Source organism: Marmota marmota, unplaced genomic scaffold (assembly GCF_001458135.2).
Source record: "Marmota marmota marmota unplaced genomic scaffold, marMar, whole genome shotgun sequence".
NCBI lineage: Eukaryota > Metazoa > Chordata > Mammalia > Rodentia > Sciuridae > Marmota > Marmota marmota.
In genome coordinates this window covers 17,080,796-17,103,467 of record NW_025999842.1, presented here as the reverse complement: position 1 = coordinate 17,103,467, position 22,672 = coordinate 17,080,796, and the positions used below count along the sequence as shown (strand labels likewise).

The window sequence follows — 22,672 nt, the reverse complement described above, 5'->3', positions numbered from 1 at the left end:
CTTCACTTGTAAAAATATGCTGTGTTCATCTGGAAGTGCTGCATGGCTCTTCCAATTGCCCATTCTGGTCTTTCATTGATTCTGCAGATTTATTTTTGCTTTCCTTTAGGGATGAGCTTGAAAGGATTTAAATATAAATGTTGTAAGGAATATTAAAAATGCTGCTGGAAAATGTTAGTACAATATTTTGAAATCTGAAATTTGTCTGATTTACAAAACTTTGGAGATGGAGACTAGATGAAAAATCTTTAGCTATTCTGGGTCTTTTATTTTTCCAGATGAATTTCATTTTTCTAATTCTATGAGGAATGTCTTTGCGATTTTGATTGGAATTGCATTAAATCTGCATAGTGCTTTTGGTAGTATGGTCATTTTGACAATATTAATTCTGCCTATCCAAGAACAAGGGAGATCTTTCCATCTTCTAAGGTCTTCTTTAATTTCTTTCTTTAGTGTTCTCTAGTTTTTGTTGTAGAGTCTTTCACCTCTTTCATTAAGTTTATTCCCAAGTATTTTTTTTTTTTTGAGGCTATTGTAAATGAGGTAGTTTTCCTCGTTTCCATTTTGAGGATTTGTCACTGGTATACAGAAATGCATTTGATTTATGGGTGTTGATTTTTATATCCTGCTACATTGCTGAATTCATTTACTAATTCTAGAAGTTTTCTGGTGGAACTTTTTGGATCTTCTTGGTACAGAATAATATCATCAGCAAATAGTGCTAATTTGAGTTCTTATTTTCCTATGTGTATCCCTTTAATTTCTTTTGTCTAATTGCTCTGGCCAGTGTTTCAAGAACTATGTTAAATAGAAGTGGTGAAAGAAGTTTTTGAGGGAATGCCTTCAATTTTTCTCCATTTTGAATGATGTTGGACTGGAGCTTAGCATAGATAGCATTTATGATGTTGAGATATGTTCCTGTTACCCCTAATTTTTCTAGTGTTTTGAATATGAAGGGGTGCTGCATTTTGTCAAATGCTTTTTTTCTAATGTTTTCTCTGATATAAGGAGGCTGATTCATAGTGGGGTGTGGGGAGGGGGAGCATAGAAGGAATAGAGGAACTCTAGATAGGGCAGAGGGGTGGGAGGGGAAGGGAGGGGGTTAGAAATGTTGGTACAAGTATGAAGAGACAAATTGGTGTAAATATACTTTGTATACAACCAGAAATATGAAAAAATTGGGCTCTAATGTGTAATAAGAATTGTAATGCATTCTACTGTCATATATAAATTTAAAAATTAATTAAAAAATCTTAGTTTGAACACACTTAACTGGATTTACCTAGGTTGTTTTCTCATTTAGGATTTTAGTGAATATTGTTGCTGTAAGAGCAGGAAGGTGGCTGATGTCAAAGGCATTATTGAAGTCTCATTGACCAAGGTTGCTCTAAAAGGTGGCAGCTGTTCCTTCTCCTCTCTACTTGCACTCCTGCACATGTTCTTTGGGTACTCCATTCCATTCACCTCAGAAGCATCTCGTAAATCTTAGTTTAGTCCCTCTTCGCGTCTCTAATGGACCTACAGGCTTACACTGAACTAAAGATTTTATTAAACGCCTTACTGTATTGTGGAGAAACAAGCAAATGTCTATTACATGTCTGTATTCTCTGCTGATAAACCCAATTTCCCCTAGGAATCCTAGAACATCTTGCTCAATGCTTAAGAAAAATCTCAGATGAGCTGGTGATACACACCTGTAGTCTTGGCTACCAGAAAGGCCAAGGCAGAAGATTGAAAGTTTCAGGCCCAGCCTAGGCAATTTAGTGAGACCCTGTCCTAAAATAAAAATTAAAAAAGGACTAGTATGTAGCTTAGTGTTTGTGCACTTGCCTAACAAGTATGAAGCCCTGGGTTTAATTCCCAAGTATCCCCCCTCCCCCAAATCTTTCCCAGACTCATCATTTTCTTTCCCTTGTGAAAAAATTCTTAACAGCTTTTGTTTGACTTTAAAACAAAATCTAAACCCAATTATGTAGCACAGAGTACTTTTACTATATTCTCTACTCTCTTATGTTCTACATTTCCAGCCCTGCACTGTTCAACACCTGTGCTTTAGCAACTTTCAGTGACTTCCTCTTCTTCAAACACTCTATGGCCCTTTATGCCTTTCTACCATCACCCATGACTTTCCTTCTGTCTGTAATGCATTTCTCCTTGTTGCCCATCTACCTTGATGGATGTTTCTTTTCATCAATCAAGGTCCAGTTACAAATCCTTTTCTTTGTAGCACTTTCATATTTCCCAGGACACAGTAACTGCTCAGGGTTAAGTTGATCTTTTTTTTTTCTTTCTTTCTGTGTTTTGTTACAGTTGTTTAGTTCTATGTGTGTCTCTTTCACTGGATTGTTAGCTCTCAAGGGTGGAGGACATCACCTAATCACTTACTTTGTCTGTGTCTCTCAGGAGTTATAGCAGAATCTCAGTATAAGTTTTGCAGCTAAATAAATGAATGCACGGAAAACTTGAAGTCTAAGACCAGTAGTAATGATAGCATATATACAAAGGGGATTTTATTGATAGAATAAAAGATAAAGGCTTGAAAAGAAAAGAATTAAGAATTTGCATGCAGTGTGTTCACTGGAATATTGAATTAATTCACACATACTATACATGTGGCAGATATGTCAAAGAACTGAGAATAAATAGAGGACAGCAGGTAGAGCCTCAGTGTCTGCCAAGGTGCAAAGAGTTTCTTTACCATTCCTGGAGAGTGGCTGAAGAAGACAGCTCAAGTGCCCTTTGAACACCAACTGAAGAAGATAACTTAGAAAGCCTACAGATGTAGGCTGCTGATTGTTTAGTACTATTAATAGGGTTTTCTCTCAACTTGGGGCACCAAAGAGCTTCAATTAAACAGTTTTTGAAGTGCTTGATGAGACACTTCAATTCTCTGTTGAAAGTGGTATTGGCCTTCCCAGGTCTGTGCACAGGGCTATGGAACTACTGTGTCTTTACTGGATGACAAGGACAGTGTCCTCTGCGGTTCATGGTGGTAGCTCCAGTGTTTTTGATGTAATGAGTGGCCAAATTTGATAATATTTTGGGGAGTTAAATGAAATACATGAGGGAAATAAATCCTCCACATTTATTACTAGTCTGAATATGACAAGCCAGAGGGAATAAGTAGGTTTTGAGGAAGAAAAAAAAATTCACATACTTCAAATCTATGGAGGTGTTATAATAACTAGTAAATAGGGATCTACTTTTAGGTTTCCCTTTCTTCTTTTATTCTGTTTCTGAGGGTGAGGTGGAGTGGAGCTGTGTGTACCTCCTTATTTATTTTTTTTTGCTGATAACCAGAGACTGAGAAAAGTACTGAGCTAGAAATCAGAAGCTGCAGATTTTTGTCCCGGATGCTTCAGCACTTGCATACAATTTGCTCTGTTTTAGAAGCCAATTATCTTTTCTGGCCCTTATTTTTTTTAAGTATAAAATGAGAACAATATTAGCTGCTTGTGGGCCTACACCAGGATCAAGTGGGATGTAAGAATGGAAAAGCCATAGTGAATTGTCTATAGGAACACTCGGCTTAATGCAAAACGAGCAATTGTAACAGTTGTTCACATTTTGAAGAACGAGGCTATTTTCTTCCCACTTCAAATGCTACTTTTTAAAAACTCAACAAACAATCTTAAAAATAACTAAAGCCATAACTTCAGGCCATCAATCAAAAATAACCTAAAACAAGCATCATAGAATTGTGGTGGAATGTTTGATATTAGTCTCTAGGGATATACTTGCAAGTCCAGTTTGTTGGAAGCTCAATGTCTTGTGTGGAGAGGTCGAACACAAATTCTCCTGAGAGCTGATGAACTATTCTCCCATGAAATAAAAAAGCTGACTAGAGCTTTCCATCTGGTTAATTTGTTTTGTGGATACCAACAAAGAAAAAAAAAAAAACAGCACTTCACATGATTTTTTTTGGAGATAATGCTTTCAGAATCATGCAATTATGGTAGCTATTACTGAAAATAGAGGTAAATATAATTCCTAATAAGGCAGAAATGTAGAAATATTTTATCAAAACTTTGTTCTTAAAAAAAAAAAGTATGATTCTTTAAGGATGAACTGGCTTATCTAGATTTCTGCCTCTCCAGATCTAACTTCCTGCTGTTAAACCCATCGTTATGCTTGCCTCTCTTTTGATCCCAAAGGAACTAAGTCACTTCAAAGATATTGAGTCTGCCCTTCCACTCCCTGAAATCTTGTTCTGTCATTCCTGTGAAAGGTGTTTTGGAAAGGCAAATTCAGTCCTTATGTTTTCTTGGGGTTTTTCACAAGACTTGTTTGAGGATTTGATTTGGTGCATGGGTTTGGTATAGACAAGAATTGAACTCAAAGACATAATTTATCTAATAGTATTTCACACAGGCTCAGCACCTGGTAGAGATAGCATATGAATCTCCAAATCAGCTCTGTTTCCTAGAGATGGACCTTGAGGACACTACAGATCTAATACAAATGAGCAAGTATTCTCCTCTCTATGTCCCTTGGAATATTCAACAAGTACTCTAAATAGTTACTTGAAATTATTAATCATGACAGGAGTTTTGTTTTTGGTTTTCCGTTCTGTTTAGAGATTTCTTCATCATATTCAACTACTGCCAGAGCCTGGACACTAGGAGCTGTTTGTTCTTAGCAGTGCAGAGGGGGCTTCATTCATCTGGCTAATTAGCATTGATTTTACCTCCTTCCCAATGCATATATATTGACACATGCAAGGTGATCTAGCAGAGTGTGATCTGTCCATTGTGGAAACTAAGATTACTGAGGAAGATTCAAACCTTTAACCCAGGCCACATCTGTAACACACATTAATTAGCTGAAAAATTTCAGAGCTTACTATTTCGTGGTTAACATCACATAAAAGATTTGCCATGGTCTGGTGAAATGCTCATTATCAGAAAGAAAGATAATGTCTTTGTATAACTTTTTTCCACTCTTGAATTTAATTTCCTGAACTGTAGAGAGATTATGAATTTATCAATATAAGACCAAGATGGTTATTATTTTCTTGCATTCTTTCAGGTAAACAAATTTTCTTTAATAGCCAGTGATGGGAAAAAAATCAGTCCTTATGGAATTGAATCACCTTCAATGGATAATAGATATATTCAGTTTAAACAGTTGCTTGAGAGCAGTTTTGGTTAATAATCCTTCCTCCAGGAACTTAGAGGAACTTCGCAGAGCTATCTAATCACCACACTCTATTTGATTATCTTTACACTGTATAATCTTCAAAAAATAAAAGCATATGCTATTCATAATGTAGGAGAATTAACAAAAATATTTTCTATGATTTTCTTTAAACAAATATATTTTCAAATATAATGAACAGTTTCTACTCTGCTAATGTAAGGATATCATTGGAAACTGCCCAATAAAATGAAGAGTGTACTTAATTTATACCAATTTATAATGATAGATCAGATTAAATATTCTTTATCTAATAGAGCTATAAAACAGGTTTATAAAATCCATGATTTACATAAATGACAACTTCAGTTAAAAAAATTAGGAAGAACTTTCAGCCATTCAACTAAAAGCAATAAATAAGATTTCATGATCACATAATTCTTTCCTGAGCTTATACAAGACTAACTATATAATATATTGACTTTCATGTATCCTGACACTAGTGTGTATTAGATTCTGTTGGTTTATGATCTTCTTAAAATTCATAAAACTTAAGGATGAGAGAAGAGCTCATTTCTGGGCCTTCTGAAGTAAGAAGAGCCTATTAAGATGCTAGCCTTTTAATTCTAAGATGTATGAGGGCATATTCAGAAACTGTATTATTTGTAACATGCTTAATGAAAACCTTTCATGTTTCTCTTAAATATGTTTTGAATTTTACCTCATATTATAAATCTTTTGGAGCTTGGTATATCCCTTACCACCAAAATGCGTACTCACTCAGATCAACAATTATGTCTTCCTCTTTTCTGTACTCTAATTGGAGCCACCAGTACCCAACTCTTATTGAATAATCTCTGAAAATGTCTCAAGTAAAACTGATAGTAACTTGTAAAGGATCCCTACTTTATTGAAAGTGAATATGGCTCAAGTTCAAAAGCCATCTCCTGTCTTGGAATGTTCCATTGGGGGCAATGTCCTGGTTTCTTTTGTCTAAAAGGTGCTCCACATAAGAGCATAGTGAGCAGCCTTCCCTTGATTTCTAAGTCTCCAGATACATTGTTTTCTTTTTCTCCCAACAAGTCTCTGGGATACGTTGTTTCTTTTCCTCTAGATTTGGCAGGCCTCATCAAGGGATACCAGTATCTTATATCTTTGCAAGTCTACCAACAGTTTTGCTGATGGGTCTAGGTATAGAATATAGTTTCACCATCTCTTTACATCTTTTAAAAATCTGTTTCCAAAAACAGTGGTAATATGGAAAGTTATATTCCATGTATGTATAATATGTCAAAATACATCATATTGTCATGTATATCTAAAAAGAACAAATAAAAAAATAAAAACAGTGGTCATTGTAGCCTTTAGACTCTCATTAAGTCTGCAGAGGGCTGAGGGTGTAGTGGGACATTTTGATAACTGGAGTGCTCTCTTTGACCCTTTGCAGACCTAGGAAGGCCCCAACCTTGGCACTTTTCTGAGATCCAGCAGCCTATCTCCAAAGATCTGTCATAAGACACCACTTCTTATATTGTTGAAGTTTCAAATCTTCCTTCAAATTCTTAACTCTCAGTGAATAATTCTCATGATTTAGGGGGACTGGATCATAGTAATGCTTTATAAAACCACTCCATTATGAGATCCCACTAGGCATTTTGACAATACATATCTTGGCAAAATCCAAATGTATGTATGATTTTTAATTAGCTTGATTTAATGATTCCACATTATATTAATAAATCATGCCATCACTTTGTATTTGATAGGCAATTATTATTTATCAATTTATTTATTTTTTAATACTTATTTTGTAGTTGTAGTTGGACTCTATAATTTTATTTTATTTATTTTTATGTGGTGCTGAGGATAGAGCCCAGGACCTCACTAGTGCTAGGCTAGAGCTCTACCACTGAGACACAACCCCAGCCCTTATAAAATTATAACTAGGCATCTTTTGAATAAAAAACAAATACACGTATGGCAAAAACATGACATAATCAGCCTCACAAGGTAAACTTTTATAAATGATATTTGTAGATAATGCTTTAGAGCAAATGAGATAATACATATCAAACTATCTTAAAATTATTAGGAATTATAAAAATATGAACATAACTGAGGAAGAAAGTGTGTAGGAAATAATGGTAGATGGAAAACGACAAAAAAATTAAGACTATATTTAATTTGTTATTCTAATAGATATATAATGTTTAGTATTGATCAAAACCCAAGTTGACTTCCCCATCAACTTCATTTAATTTAAAAATACCTAGAGTTACTATTGAGGACACAAAAAATAGTGATGAAGAGACAGGGAAGGCAGTAGGATTTAGTTTTTACAGTGTAGCACACTTTGTACCTTTGAAATGTAGCAAATGTAGGGAATCACTATTTTAAAAAATTAAATCAAATCTTAATAAACATCTGTATACAGAGAATCTCCTGTTCTGGATCATAGAATGTAAGAACCAGAGAGAAATCAGTTTCAAGTCCTCATTTTACAGGGATAGAAACTAAGTTCCAAGAAGGTATTTGTACAACTAGTCTTTCTCTCCTGTTAGGAGCTCATCATCCAAATAAAGTTTTCTAAATATTAAATTTAAAAATCCCCACATTATAATCCAAATGAATTATATATAACAAGCTTCTATTTTTATTATGTTTGCAATGAGTGATCTATTTAGGATCAGGTTGTTAAATAAAAATAAAAGATTTTCTTTTAACATCAGCCAAAATTAGATGCCAGTTTAGTGACCCACTTAAAGACAATCTTAAATTTGTCATTATTTTGGTCATTGTGCTCAACTTTTTTCTAAGCTTTGCTCTTTATGAACTTATTTTTTCAAATAAAAGAAAGGAATTCTGTTCTGCAACGAATAGCTGTACAACTAACTAGCATTTTCCATTATAGTTTACTAAAAATTAAATTCCAAATATTGGAGAAAAGAGAAAGAGAAGGAGAAGTATAAGGAAGAGGGAGGAGGGGAGGAAAAAGGAAGAGCTGAGGGAGAATTGTAGGGAAACGCAGGGAAAAGGAATTCCCTGTGCAGATAAAGGTATTTAGCAATAAAGCCTCTTAGTGCTCAGTCATTTTGTTATTTTTTCTTTCCTTTAAAAAACACACCTCTGATCCAAACTCATCTTCACAGAACCACTAAATCCAGGAGCTGGGAGGGGTTTTTGAAATCCCTAGTTTGCTCTTTAGCTTTTTCTTTCCATCAAACAAACAAGAAAAACTGAGTTTGGAGGGGCATATTGATTTTTTGTTTTTTAAGCTGGCCCACTAGTAAGTATGCTCCAGCAAGAATTCAGGTTTCTCAGCATCTATTAGAAGCCATTTTTTTTGTTTGGTTTGGTTTTTCCATATGGAAATGGGCAAAAAGCTTGTTTGAAAAGACAGCTTTGCTTATTGCCATGTTTTTTGGAAAATAAACAAGAAGAGAGATGAAAGCCCTCTTATTTGCGTCTGTCACTCCATGTTTTAATTACTGTGCAGGTAACAGCTTCATACGCATAATAAGAGAGGTTCATTCTTGCCGGAAGCCAAGCTGCCTGTGGCTAAATGAAATGAAACAATTATCTTCAAAGGAAGTACAAATTCCCTCCAGCGTTGAAGAAAGCTCAAGTTTTACTTGTTTTTGTTTATTATAGTTATTATTAAATTACTATGGAGGTTGGAATGAAAAATCTAAAACAAAAGTTGGATCCTCACTTAAGAAAGTGAGGTAGTGATGTGTGCATATGAGATGTACGTGTGGTATGTATGGAGGGATGTTGGATTGGAGTTGGAAGGTGGAGACTGATATCTAATTTTTTCAGTATTTATACCTGAAACAAAATAATCTACCTCCTACCAAGGCAGAGCTGCGTCCTGTACTTTGGTGATAATATGAATCAATAATTACAATCTATTCTTTGAATAGTTTAAAATTTGTTGGTCATAGTGATGGTGGGGAAGATTATTCAATATTTAACACCAGCTTTAAGTTTTATCTGTTCTCAAAGATTTAGGCAAAGTTGCTTCTTAGCATGTGTCAAAAATGATTGTAGTGAAAGTACTTGCAGCCCTCATTCAGCAGTTGTATATTTAGTGCTTTGGAAACAGAACATGTTGATGATGATTTGGTTTTTTTGATAATTCTGTATATAAAAAAGGGGATGATCTGTTACCATTCCCATGGAAGCCAAATGTTCAGAGTATTAGTTGATAAATATTAGTTATGGTTTAGTATAATTTTAGATTCCATTCTAAACATTCCTTAACGTGAATTCTTAAGGCTATTCCCAAGGGTCACACAAACATAGCAGGGACCTTTCGGTTTTGCTCAGGGTTGTGTCCCTGGTGCCTGAAACAAAGCCTAGCGCAAACATGTGTTGAATGAATGTAGAATAAAGAAGTCAAGAGTTTCAGCTATAGAACAGCTTTACAACTAAATAGCCACTCCACTCCTGTTACAAAAGAAGCCAATCTGGAGACTTCAAATTATTTGATTTTGAATCATTCTGCTTTTGGTGACCTTCATTAATTCAATCTCTTAACATAGCACTGAAGACCTTTTGCACTTGGGCATTGTATGCAGTCTGTCTATCTCATATTTTAAAACAACAGTAACAAGCAGACCTCTAAGTACTGTACTTTCTTTGTGTAGATTCTGTTAAATCTCTTTAAGTGTTAACTTTGGCTCCCAATAGTGTTTGGCAATGAAGATAAGACCGGGTCAAAAAGCTCACATGCTGATCTCTCTCTCTCTCTCTCTCTCTCTCTCTCTCTCTCTCTCACACACACACACACACACACACACACACACACCATTTCTTTACTCCATCATTCTTCCTTTAGAACAGACCTTGGGCTCTACATTCTCACCTCTTTCCTGTTCAATAAAAAATGCAGGGGACATACTATGTTCACATTAGACTCGTGCTGTCTGTTATATTGCCAGCATATGATGAGCCCTCAGTAAATATCTGTGAATGAAAGGGAGTGAGAGATGAAAGGAAAGAGGTCTTGTGGAAATGTTGGAGGGATGCACAGGGTGCTCTGATAATTTCAGGAAACTTCTAGAAAACTCTAGGTAAAGCTTCTTCTAGTTTTGAGAAGAAGCCATTTACCTCTTTTCAAACTCTAGGCAAAACTTCTGCCTTGAAGGTTCAATAAAGAATAGACTCTCAGCTGGGCATGGTGGCGTTTGCTATAATCCCAGTGGCTGGGCAGGCTGAGGCAAGAGGATGGTGACTTCAAAGCCAGCAACTTAGGTGCTAAGCAACTCAGTGAGACCTTGTTTCTAAATAAAATACAAAATAGGGTTGGGGATGTGGTTTAGTGGTTGAGCGCCCCTGAGTTCAATCCCCGGCACTCCCCACCACCAACAAAGAATTGTATCTAAGAAAAAGTGTGTGCTGGGAGGGTTCCAAAGCAGAGGGCATTTCCCGGTTGTGGGAGGCAGTGGATTAGTGACAAGGGGCATGGACACCCGCAAATGACTGTCACTAGAATTACTACAGGGATCACACCTGGAAGGCAGCATCAGTCCATGCTTGGAAAACAGAAGGGTCACATTTAAGCTATTTTTACATGTGAGAACTTTAAAAGCTGCAAATACATTTAGCTTATTATTTTTTTCTTCTTAACCAACTGAAGATAACACTGCAAAGACAAAGCTCGGATGTATTCTATGAACTAAAAATTTCTCTGACCTGGTATTTCAACAATTTTCATGGATGACTTACATTTAAAATAGGCCAAGAATGTTTTCTTGAATTAAAAATCATATGAGAGAAACTCTCACTCCTACAGTTTCCCCTTTTTAGAAATTTCTCTCTTTGAAAGTATTCAAGGTAAAATACCTCCCTTTCCCGAGGCTCACTCATTCTTCTCCACCAGAATAGTCACTTTTACTGATAACTGAGCAAAGGGGCACATGTTCTTTCCCTCACTCTATTGGAAATGTCAATGCACATACCTCACATTTTGCTTCCCTGGAGGGAGTCCCCTGCAACTGTCCCACCTGGAGAAGAGACTGAGGTGCCCACTTCCTCACTCCCACTAGGAAGAGGCTCAACTATGCAATTTTTGTTTCCCTGTTCAGTTTTAACAATAATGAAACTGATAATAACATGATCCATATATAGTACCCTGTGTGTATTGCTCAATTGAGAATTCTGAAAGGAGATGTACATGATTAAGTGGAATTTAAAAATGTACTCATATATAACAATAATATATATATATATATATATATATATATACACACAAATATATAAAAATGTATATATAAACTTCTATTAACCAGAATATTAAATATTAAATTAAGAAGCATTACCTTTTTCTGATTATGCTAGTTATTTTAGTTTAAAAAGTAACTAACAAAACCAAGCTGAATGATTGAATAGCATTATTTGTAAATTCTTGAATCTTTCAAAAAACAAAACAAAAAAATCCCAAACACAACAATAAACATTCCAATTATCTCATCTGGAATAACTATTAATTCATATTTTTTTCTGTAAATTTAACTGGTTACCGATTTTTTTTTTTTTTAGATTACAGTTTATTACATTTTTAGATTTCAAGTATCAGTTTCCCAGGTAGAATTCTGTTAATGGCAGACATTTATTTCCATTAATTTTTCTCAGATCCTTCGGTGTCTAAGTAAATATTATCATAATTAAAGTACTGATATGAGTCAGGTGCAGTGATGCTTGCCTGTAATCCAGCGGTTCAGGAGGCCGAGGCAGAAGGATCTCAAATTCAAAAGCCAGCCTCAGCAAAAAAGCAAGGTGCTAAGCAATTAAGTGAGACCCTGTCTCTAAATAAAATACAAAATTGGGCTGGGGATGTGGCTCAGTGGTTGAGTGCACCTGAGTTCAATCCCTGGTACCCAAAAACAACCAACCAAACAACAAAAAACTAAAGTACTTGGGGCTGGGGATGTGGCTCAAGTGGTAACGTGCTTGCCTGGCAAGCGCGGGGTGCTGGGTTCGTAAAAATAAAATAAAGATGTGTGTCCTCTGAAAACTGAAAAATAAATAAAAAAATTCTCTCTCTCTTCTCTCTCTAAAAAAACAAACAAAACTAAAGTACTAATATTCATTTTAATAGGGATTTATGGTTTATAAAGTGCTTTTCTGTGTCTTTTCTACATCAGAGTATCTTAATAACTTATATTTAATATTGTTTTTAAGCATCTGTTGAAAGCTACTTACCTATTCTCAAAAACACATGAATATGCATATGTTCAACCTTGGAAGGTAGGGTTCTTGAAACCAGGCTCTAGGAGAGAGGTGAGGTCACTGTAGCCAAATGTAGGGCCAAATGTAGCCACTGCCTCCCTGTTTTTGAAAGGCCAGGGACCTAAACATAGCTTTTACATTTTTAAACAATAGAAAGTAATATCAAATGAATAATATATTTTTTAACACAGGCAATTACATAAATTTCAAATTTTGATGTCCATAAATAGAGTTCTATTGGAACTCTATTAGAGTTCTACAGCCACACTCATTCATCAGAGACAGTCTTTGACTACTTAGCAGCTATAGCAGTAGACATGCATAGTTCTGAAGCCTAAAATGTTTAATATGTGTCTTTACTGAAAATATTTGCTGACCTGTAATCTATAGTTAGTTTCAAAATATATATTGTGCTTTTAATTATATTTTGCTGGTGTTTGCTGAAGTATGTAGTAAGCTTTAATTAGAATTTACTAAATGACATTTAAAATACTAGAAGTCATTAACAATGGAGTTTGGAATAGTATTTAATGGAATGGTGAAATACTTAAAATATTGCTTTAAGTTAAAAAAAGTATGAAATAGAATAATCAGTGTGATCTCAATTACATATTTTTTTTAAAAGTAAAAAACAGGTTTAGAAGAAAATACACTCAAATGTTAAGCTTCTTGATTGAGGTTGTTGAGTTTTTTTGAGTTTTAATTTCCAATTCTTTCTAAATGATATGTTCTAATACATCACTTTGACAATAATGAAGATATCAAACAAAATTAAAGTTCAATTGTTCAATTCAAAAATTATTGGTCAAAGGTTAGAGTCTTCAGAGATTGTATAATTATAAAAATGTTCTAGGGGAAGAGATAATTAGGCTTAATGTATTATAAGACAAGGAATTATTTTTAAAAATTAAATCTTAATTTAGACACCACAACAGTTTGGTGTAAGATGATTTCATTTTTCCAAATGCAAATTATACCCATAAATCTGCTGATGAAGTGTTGATCTTTATGTGAAGAAAAATTCTTAGACAAAATTTGAGAGATTCTTATTTTATACTGAGACACATTTAGTTAAAATTTGTAATGGGCAACTCCTGTCCATAGGAGCCTCTTGGATGATAATTAGCACAATGTAATTTCATGATATGAGAAACTTGAACACCTTAACTGATTCTTCTATAGATCTATATTAATTTGATCTAATTGGTGAATAAGTGAATTAATATAGAAATGAAAAAATATGTGTGATTTTTTGGCTGTGTAAAACATGGTGAATAATTTGATATCTTGGCTAGTATGACTATTAGTACTTTAAAAAGTATTAGGTGTCATGTGACTGTCATGTTACTTAAATTATTTTATGAAGAATTTTAAGAGATTAGTAAGGAAACAAAAATCAAACTGGAAAACAAGAATCCCAGAAGCCCATTTCTCCACTCCACTTCTTTAGTGTTGTAATTGCAATGAAATTAGAAATAATATTAAAAAGCATATTCTTAAATAATGTGAGGGGAGAAATTTCAAAATAATAATGAAAACTATAACTAAGGATTTGCTGAGTTCTGTTCTGGCAAAATTAATAACCAATAAATAAATAAATAAATACAACCTCAAAACTTTGTTAAATATTAAAAGTTAGATATTCTAGTAGAGACAAAATTATAACAGAAGAATTTGAGAAGAAGGAAAAATAAACAGTTTTTTGTTACCCTAATATGGAGTGCTACCTGATGTTTTATTTAATCTTAAAGGCCTGGAAAGAAGTAACTTGCCCAAGTACACAGAGAACTCAGAACAGACCAGATTTCAAAACCTTGACTCTTCTAGATGCCATACTGCTGCTCTCACATTATGAGCCAGGCCTGTTCCTTTAATGAATTTAGGACTTGTTGTTGACATGCCCCTGCATCTTATGTGAACTAAAAATTCTTCTAGGTTTGAATTCACCTTCTCATCACCATATATCTAAATTTTCACACAAACTAATTACCCTGATAAAACAAGAAACCCAAATTATTCTCAGAGAAAAGTCATTTTGGTGCCATGCATAGTGTTTTCAGTCTCTTTCAGTATCCTTTGATAATAGCTGAATAAATGATGATATCTCATTTATATGTATGTGTGTGTGTGTGTGTATACACACACACACACACAGAGTTTTATTGTTACCCTAATATAAAGTAAATATACATCCAACTTGAATGTATATTTTAAATATATGGTTATGCATTTATTTTTTTTCCTATGGAGTCACAGACTAACGCAGAGGCAACATTGGGAAAGAAAGTCGACCTATTCTAAACCTTATTTCCCTTTTTTTTTTTTTTTTTAAAAAAAAGACCCAGATCTTAAAGATTTTTATTCTTGTCTCTATTTCTCATTTTATAGGTCTTTGAAAATGTGTGTTTAAAGTGCATTCATTGTTTATTGATCATCCATGACTTGCAAAGGAGTACGTAGGATGGTGGAAATTGAGTGGTAATTGTCACAGTCTCATGCTCTTCTCAGATACACAAAGGAATTAGATTACAATGTGTCCAATAGGGGCACATTGGTATTATTAGAGTGGAGCCAAATATATAACTCGATGGGAGGTGGTTGTATTACAAGGGACTTCAGCACCTAAGATAAGAGCTGAAAAGGTGAAAATAGTTGAGATGAGTTAGGTTGTATGCAGAGTGATTTGCAGAAAAATACCCAGGGAGGCCTGACAGAAAAGAAGCATTTGCCCTGTTCTTCATTTGCTGAAGATCATTCAGTGTGGCTGAAATGTTGTGTGTGTGTGTGTGTGTGTGTGTGTATGCCAAGTACTGAAAGATAAAAAACAGATGTAAAGGCTAAATTATTCAGTCTTGACGTGTAATAATAGTGACTAGCACTCGGTGCCAGGCATTATTATAAATAATTTTAAAATCAGTATATTCATTTGCTACACTGAACTTAAGGAAGAGGTACACCATTATGATCTCCATTTTATAGACAAAGAAAACCAGACACACAGAGGCTAAGTGTTGTCTCTAAGTTCTCTGAAGTTATAGGTGGCATAACTGTGATTTGAACTTCAGCCAGTCTGGCACAAAATAGCATATCCTAGATCCTTGCTTCTCAATGTTGTCCATGACATAATAGTTTCAACATCACCTGGGATCTTTCTTGTTAGGAACTCAAGAGCTCCGACACACACCCAGATTGACAAAACCAGAATCTGCATTTTAACAAAAACTGGGAAGTGGTTCTGAGCACCCTAAATTTTGATGGGATTTGGGACAATCCACTGTATTGCTTCTCTAAGAATGAGTTCCCTGAGAAGGAATTTGGGTACTATATAAATTTAGTATAGAGTGTACAGAGGAAGAGAGTGATTCTAGAGGCAGGAAGACCAGTTAAAGGACTTCTGTTAACCAAGTGAAAGAAGATGGCTGGGTGAAATAGGTGGCAGTAGTGACAAAGGAAGGAAGTAGGTGAATTTATGAGGTCACAATGGCACAAGTTGGATGTATATCTGGTACATGAATTAAGGAGAGAAGAAGTTAGTTTATCCACAATTTCTGGCTTGAGTGACTGGTTGGATGATGCATCATTTATTATATGAGGGTACAACTGAGGGGAGTAGAGAGAGGAAGAGAAGGAAATGATTAGTTTACCTTTAGATTACGATGATTGATGAATATTGAGAATATTGTGAGACACCCAAGTAGAGTTGTTTAGTCAGAGCCAAAGGGACAATGGAAAGAAACCATATAAATTATGCGGGCATTTTGTAAAGCATTCCAGGGCAAAACCTATGCTTGATTTTTTTTTTCTTTTTTCTTTTTTTTTTTTTTTTTTACTGGCTTGCCCTTAATGCTCCTTCCCACTATTGATCCTATCAGATTCTTAACGGGAACTATGAGACCAGTTTGGGCTGATGTAGATAGGTAAATGCTCAAGCTGGTCATCTGGAAAAGATTGAAGGTGTTTTGATGGGAAGAAGTCCTTTCCCTTTCCTCCCTTCTCCTTCTCTTCAAAGTCTCATATACAGTACGCAAAGGTAACAAGGAAAATTATGACAACCAGGGAGGAAATGTAATTATAAGAACAGGGAAATGCAAACTTATTTAACTGACATCTGATTCAGAACTTCCCTTGTGAGCCCTAGCATTTGGTTTTCATTTCAAAAAGGATCACATTTCCTAGACTGAAAACAAACAAAAAACCTAAAGCTTCTCTAAAATGTTATATATAGACAATTATTTTCAAAAAAAATTCTATGCTTGCCTAATAAGCCCAAATTAATCCAGCTTTACTCAAAATGTTATTGGCAAGTATAATAAACACAAGAAGTAAGCTTGTCAGTGAGGTGGTGTTACATTAAAAACACAAATCTGTTACTCTTGTTTAGGTAGAACAGCCCCAGAATTGGCATAATGCAGAACACATGCAGAAAACAGGCATCAAAGTTTTCCTTCCCCTTCAAGCAATTTTGGATCATGACTTCAGGCATATATCATAACACATATGCTAAGAAATATCTTCTATGATGCTTGCTTGCAATATCTGTGTTACATTTTTATCTATATACTTTGCTAGTAAAAGTACCTAAAAGTACCTAGTTTACACATGACAATATTGCAGATGTGAAACAATGGCTAACAGGATGTGAGGATTTTTTACATTTTATGTATAAGAATTACACATTTTATTAATGATTTCTTTTAGTTTTCACAGTTCTGAAATCCAAACTGACAGCTGCGAAGCTGCATTTGGTTTTCAAATGGATGACAGACACCAAAGAAAGCATCCCTAAAATAGCGAGAAAGAAAGCATAAGCACAAATGGGATGCATGCGTTCTACTTAAATAATGCTACCTCAGTTTCAAATAGAAGCCCTTTATACTGATGGGGTGCATTATATATCTGCATCAGTGGGACACAAATATTTTAATTAAATTTTAGGAAACCTAAGATCATGAATTGTTATATGCCTGTTTCTGGAAAGTAGGCAGATTTTTCTTGAAAATAACAAGAATCTCATTAACTCCTTTTGCTTAAAATCTGTGACTTTAAAATGTACTCAAGAAATATAAATTCAGTAATAAAATATCCTCAGTGATAATGTTATTCATTCAAATAAATTAAGCCAAATAAAACCCAGAATTTCCTCCCCTCCACCTTTTTAATTTTTTTAACCACAATGCCCATTTATGAAGATATTATAGAAACTCAGGAGGCACCTCCAGAGTTATTTGCCCCTCTGCTGCCTCATACTCACACCATCAAAATGAGAAGTCTCGACAGCTCAAGATATACAATTCAATAACTGTTAGTTCAAATGGTTAAGAAACTATAAGGTATGTACTTACTCACTAAAGAAAAGTTTTTTTCTGAAGTCACTGGAAAGTTTATAAAAAATCTCTCATCCTCACAAAAATTCAAGACGTCAAAACACAACGTAAATGAAACACAAAGAAAATAGGGGTTGAAAACTCACTTTTTCTTAAAGTAGCTTCTTCCTGTGACTTAAAAGAGCATTAAATGAGAATATATGATGATTTCGTTTCCCCTCAAATGCATACATCAACTCCAAAAGGAACAGAGAGAACACCAGCGCTGAGGATGCCTCCCAACTGCTGCTTCTTAAGTTTGTGGGAAAAAAAATAGGATCCCTGTATTTCCTCCAGGCCTTATGAGATGCACAAAGCTGACTCCTACTGGACTGAAAAATCACTCCTTGTCAATTTGTACTTAAAATTACAAGTAACCAATTCTCTGCAGGATATCCTTAAAGGGAAATTCTGCCAGGATTAGTATTTGAAATGCTTGGATGGGCTCCAAAAAGTTTAAAATATATGACATTCATTTGAACACTTATACACTTGAGAAATTTCCAAGGACTAGGCTAAATTGAGGACCTATAAAAATCCTCTGAAAAGATGACACATTTTCTGTTCCTTGATGAATCTGTATTATGGTTTCAAAATTAGGTGTTCCCCAAAAGCTCATGTATGAGATAACGTAGGAAAGTTTAGAGATGGAATGATTTGGTTATAAGAGATTTAACCTTATTAGTGCTTTAATCCCCTGAAAGGGGAAGGGATTAATGGAGTGTCTTGGGATGGGCCTTTGGGGTTTATATTTTGTTTTTGTTAAGTACCTTCCACCATGATATTATGCCTCATCTCAGGCCCCAGGGAATGGAGTTGGTCATTTATGGATTGAGATCCCTGAAACCAAGAGCTCCTAAATAAACTTTTGCATCTTTAATTGTTCTTGCTAGGTTTTTTGGTCACATCAATAAAAAAGCTGACTAAAATAATCTGGTTTGAGTTTTGTTTTCTGGTGGCTGTTAGAACTTTCCTTTTAGCTTAGAAATGGCTGAATCTTTTCTTTTGAACTATCTGGAAGACATATGTCTATGTTCTCACCTGTGGAATTGGTAGCTTGAAAGAGATGTCCTGGATTGTGGCCTCTATCACTTCTTTCTTGGGAAATTTGGGAACTTCGAACCTTGGCTTTGATTTGAATGTGAGGTAGTTGCCTGATTTCTGTACCTCCAGTGTGGACTTATGCCTATTTACTTGTGAGTTGGCAACTACTGTTATGTCATATCCATGTCTATATGACTTCATTTAAAGACAAACTCATCTGGTCTTTTGAAATCCTAAATTCAAAACATGAAAAGCAGTTGAAGATGTCAAGATCTGAATCTGAAGAAAGATTTGAAAAGTAAACTACCTCACATCAGGAAGAAGTTGGGATGACCAAGGAAATATTCCACCTTAATTCCATTTATTTCCAGATGAAAACTATGTTCTAAGTGCTAAAGCACATGTGAATATTCCCTGAGGTCAAACTCAGCTACTACACTAAAGAATTTAAGTTAGGGAAATGCAGGGCCAATTAGCACTATGCTTTGTTATCTACCTGACTTTGATGACTAAGACATTATGAAATGAAAACATGATTACCAATAAATTCTGATTTCATTAGTAACTTATCATCATCCAATGATGCCACTGCTAAATAGGCATTATTTTTCTCCTTTTGTAGGCAAGGAAGCAGTCAGAGATGTAAAATTTCCTATGTGTCCAGTAGTTATGGAGTCACTGTCCTGGTTTATACATATGCTTCCTCAGAGGGAAATCTACATTCACTGATTCAACTTTCGAACCTCCTCTTGTTCTTCTTGACTTACTGAAATTTGCCTTTCACTTGAACCACTCCACCAAACATCTTCATTAAGATCATAGACAATCTTAATAACCAGTATTGTCTTTAACCATATAAGATATTTCTCATCTTTGCCTATGTCTATTTCTTCTTGAAATTCTCTTCCCTTAGTTTCACTAAATTATGTTTCTAGTTTCCTCTATGCATTGTGAACTCACTTGTATGCATTGTGAACTATCTGTTGGTGCAGCAACTTGTGGTAGTGTTGGGGCATTTTTGTTGATGGTGTCATCGGTGGTATTGGCTTGGTGTGTCTTCCTCCCTTCTGCTTGTCATGGTAGTTCAGCTAAAATTTGGGGGCCAACAGAGGTGAGGCAAAGAACCTCACCTCCCCGCTGGTACAAAGACCTATCCACAGATGTGGCTGTATGCTGGACCAGTAGTCAATGACGGGTAAGATCCAATTGCAATGGTACCAACCTAAGACAGGAGGCTGACGCCTTGAGGCCAGCTCATCCTATGAAGGGTAAGGACCATATGTACCATTGGACAAACTAAGGCAGGCACAGTCCCTAAGCCACATGCTTGTTGTTTAAACAGAGAGGGGGAGATGTTGAGAGCCACAGCTGAAGGGGCCCCAGCAAACTTCCAGCTGCCAGCAAACTTCCAGCTGCCAGCACCAGCTGCCAACTGATGATTGGCTCACAGCGGCCCCAGCAAACTTCTAGCTGCCAACTGATTGGCTCCTCTGCGGTGATGCTCATTGGGCTGTTTCCCCACCCTTTCAGACCACAGAGCTGCTCATTGGGGGACTTTTTTTGGCTCCGCCCACACGACCCAGCCAATCGGCCTCAAGAGCAGGAGGAGTCGGGGAGGTTGAGAGGCTTGTGGGAAGCCAGTGGTGGCAGTTGGGCTCTGAAGGTTTTTCCTGAGGAGCTGTGTGGTTTGGTGTGTGTGTTCTAAAGATAAAGTTCGTTTCTTTTGACAAGTGGCTCCTGAATTGTGCCCAGCCAGACTGTGGCACTTACTACCCTCAGACTTCTCTTTCTTCCCCTCACTTTCCAGATCTTCATCTTCTGTTCAGTGTGCTCATCTCTGCACTCTCTATGGTGTTCCATATTAAACCTGCAAAACTGTATTCTCACATTCTCCATATCACCTCTGTTGGTTCTACTTTATTAAATGGCATCTCTCAAATTTGTCATTTTTACTGTCTACACATTTCTTACATAGCTTGTTGCATTAATCACAAAACAATTTGCATCTGCCTCAAGTCTATTTTTTCTCTACATCTAATGATGTAGAGCTATATTTATTTAAAAATATTTGTTTATTGAATTATAAAAATGTTTCTTGCAGAACATTAAATAAGAACTGAAAAAAATATGTAAAGAAAGTTTAAAATGTCAGAAAAACATAGCCAAAATATTTGCATATCTCTGAAGAATTTTATGTATGTGTATTTATGTTAACTATACAAAGAAGTGTTTGTGTGTTTAAGTAAAGGTTTACATATATATGTATACATATACCTATATATAGTTTTATACAATTATGAAATATTCAATTAAAAAATCACCACATTGTGTGTAATTATGGGGGATGAGGAATCTTTCCCCTTCCTAGGTTCATGGCTGAGACCCCTATAACAAAAGATAGATTAATAAGTAAAAAGCATAAAAATTTACTTAAATTTTACATGACACAGTAGTCTTCAGTAATGAAGACTCAAGAACATTTTTGTATATTATGTCTAATGAAGAGTGAGTAGTTGTGAAGTATAATTGGATAAAAGGAGAGTATGAGCTAATGGTAATAAACTAGGGAAAACTTAGTAATTAAGGCCTGTTTGTCCAGATTCTTCTTAATGTTCCTCTTTAGAGATAAGGATATACCTTTTCTCAAGATACAGAGAGGGTATCTCTTGAATGAGAGTCTTATGACCTGCTTTAGGAGAGAAGGGTGGGAGAAGGTGAGAGAACCTCCAGATGCCATATTTTGGGGTAGGGAATCCTATCATTTTTCACTTACTATGATTTTCCAAATCAATAAAACATTATAAATTTTGAAGTGATATGATGAACAGTTGCAATATAATGAAATAGTGCTCATTTTCTCCCCTTTTAGTTGTTTTCTTTAATACTAAAATTTATATTGAGCATTTATAAAATAAGGGCAGATTTAGTTAGGAAAAAGGCAAGAAAAATCTAGCATATTCACTTTAAGTTCATTTACATTTATTAGGTATTATTTAAGCAACTGTTATTTTCTACACTAACCTTATGCCATGGCTTTAAGCACTTATCCAATATTATTTATATAATAGAGTTAGGTCAAGGGCTACAGATAGTAGGAAAAACAGTTTGACAAAGTGTTTTACTTCTTTATATAGAATAACAAAAAACATAAAAAGACAAACTTTGGGACTTTTGTTTCAGCCTGACTAGTTGGAAAAAAGATTTTCCTTTGATTGTTAGCATCTGAATAAACAAAAATATTTCAGTCAAGAAGACTGTTTCCTTTTATGGGAGACATTGTATGTACTCCTCTTCTAAGGGAGAATGAGAAAAAGGCTTGTGATTATTTAGTTCACATTTTCTCAGAAAACATTGATTTTACAAATAATGTATACATTTTAAAAGGTTTTGTTAATTTATCAAATTGCCTTCCAAAACAGAAGATCACTTCTATCTAATCACACACTGGCTAACTTACTTTTTTAATGGGTATGCATGCATGTGTTCAGGATAATGCTTAAACATTTTAGCTTACTACATAAGGCATTTCAGGATTCCCCTCTGGTCTTCATCTTACACTATACTTCCCCAGATTACTTTTCATATTTCTTCATCTTTAGGGCTCCCCAATGTCTCATTAGTCATGTCAATTTATATAATATTACTTCTGTACCGCTTTTGCCCAGAAGTACCTTCCTTCCCTATCTTCCATTTGTTTGAGGCTAATCCTACTTTTTCTTTCAGGACTCAGTTCTGGGGATGGTGTCACATCTTTTCTTTGAAAAAATTTGAATTTCATTTCTTTTCCATTGCATTGTCTTTTCACTTCTGTTCAAACGCTGCAACAGTTGATTCTTGCCGTTGACTTGAAAGTAAGTTATATTTTTAAAGTTTACATTGGCATTTCTATTATTAAG

The 22,672-nt window shown here is 35.1% G+C and overlaps 1 protein-coding gene across 2 annotated transcripts in view; it reads right to left on the bottom strand.

Annotated features, from left to right (window-relative positions):
* Positions 1–18,048, bottom strand: part of Fhl5 (four and a half LIM domains 5) — a 41,614-nt gene extending 23,566 nt beyond the window's left edge. Inside the window, exon 1 of one of the 2 annotated variants that reach the window (XM_015498271.2) lies at positions 17,840–18,048. The gene's annotated coding sequence lies outside the window, so the exon portion shown is untranslated. Of the gene's footprint in view, positions 1–12,342; positions 12,484–17,839 lie in introns of those variants that run through there. The other variant, XM_048811101.1, reaches the window with a different exon arrangement.
* Between the last annotated feature and the right edge of the window lie 4,624 nt (positions 18,049–22,672).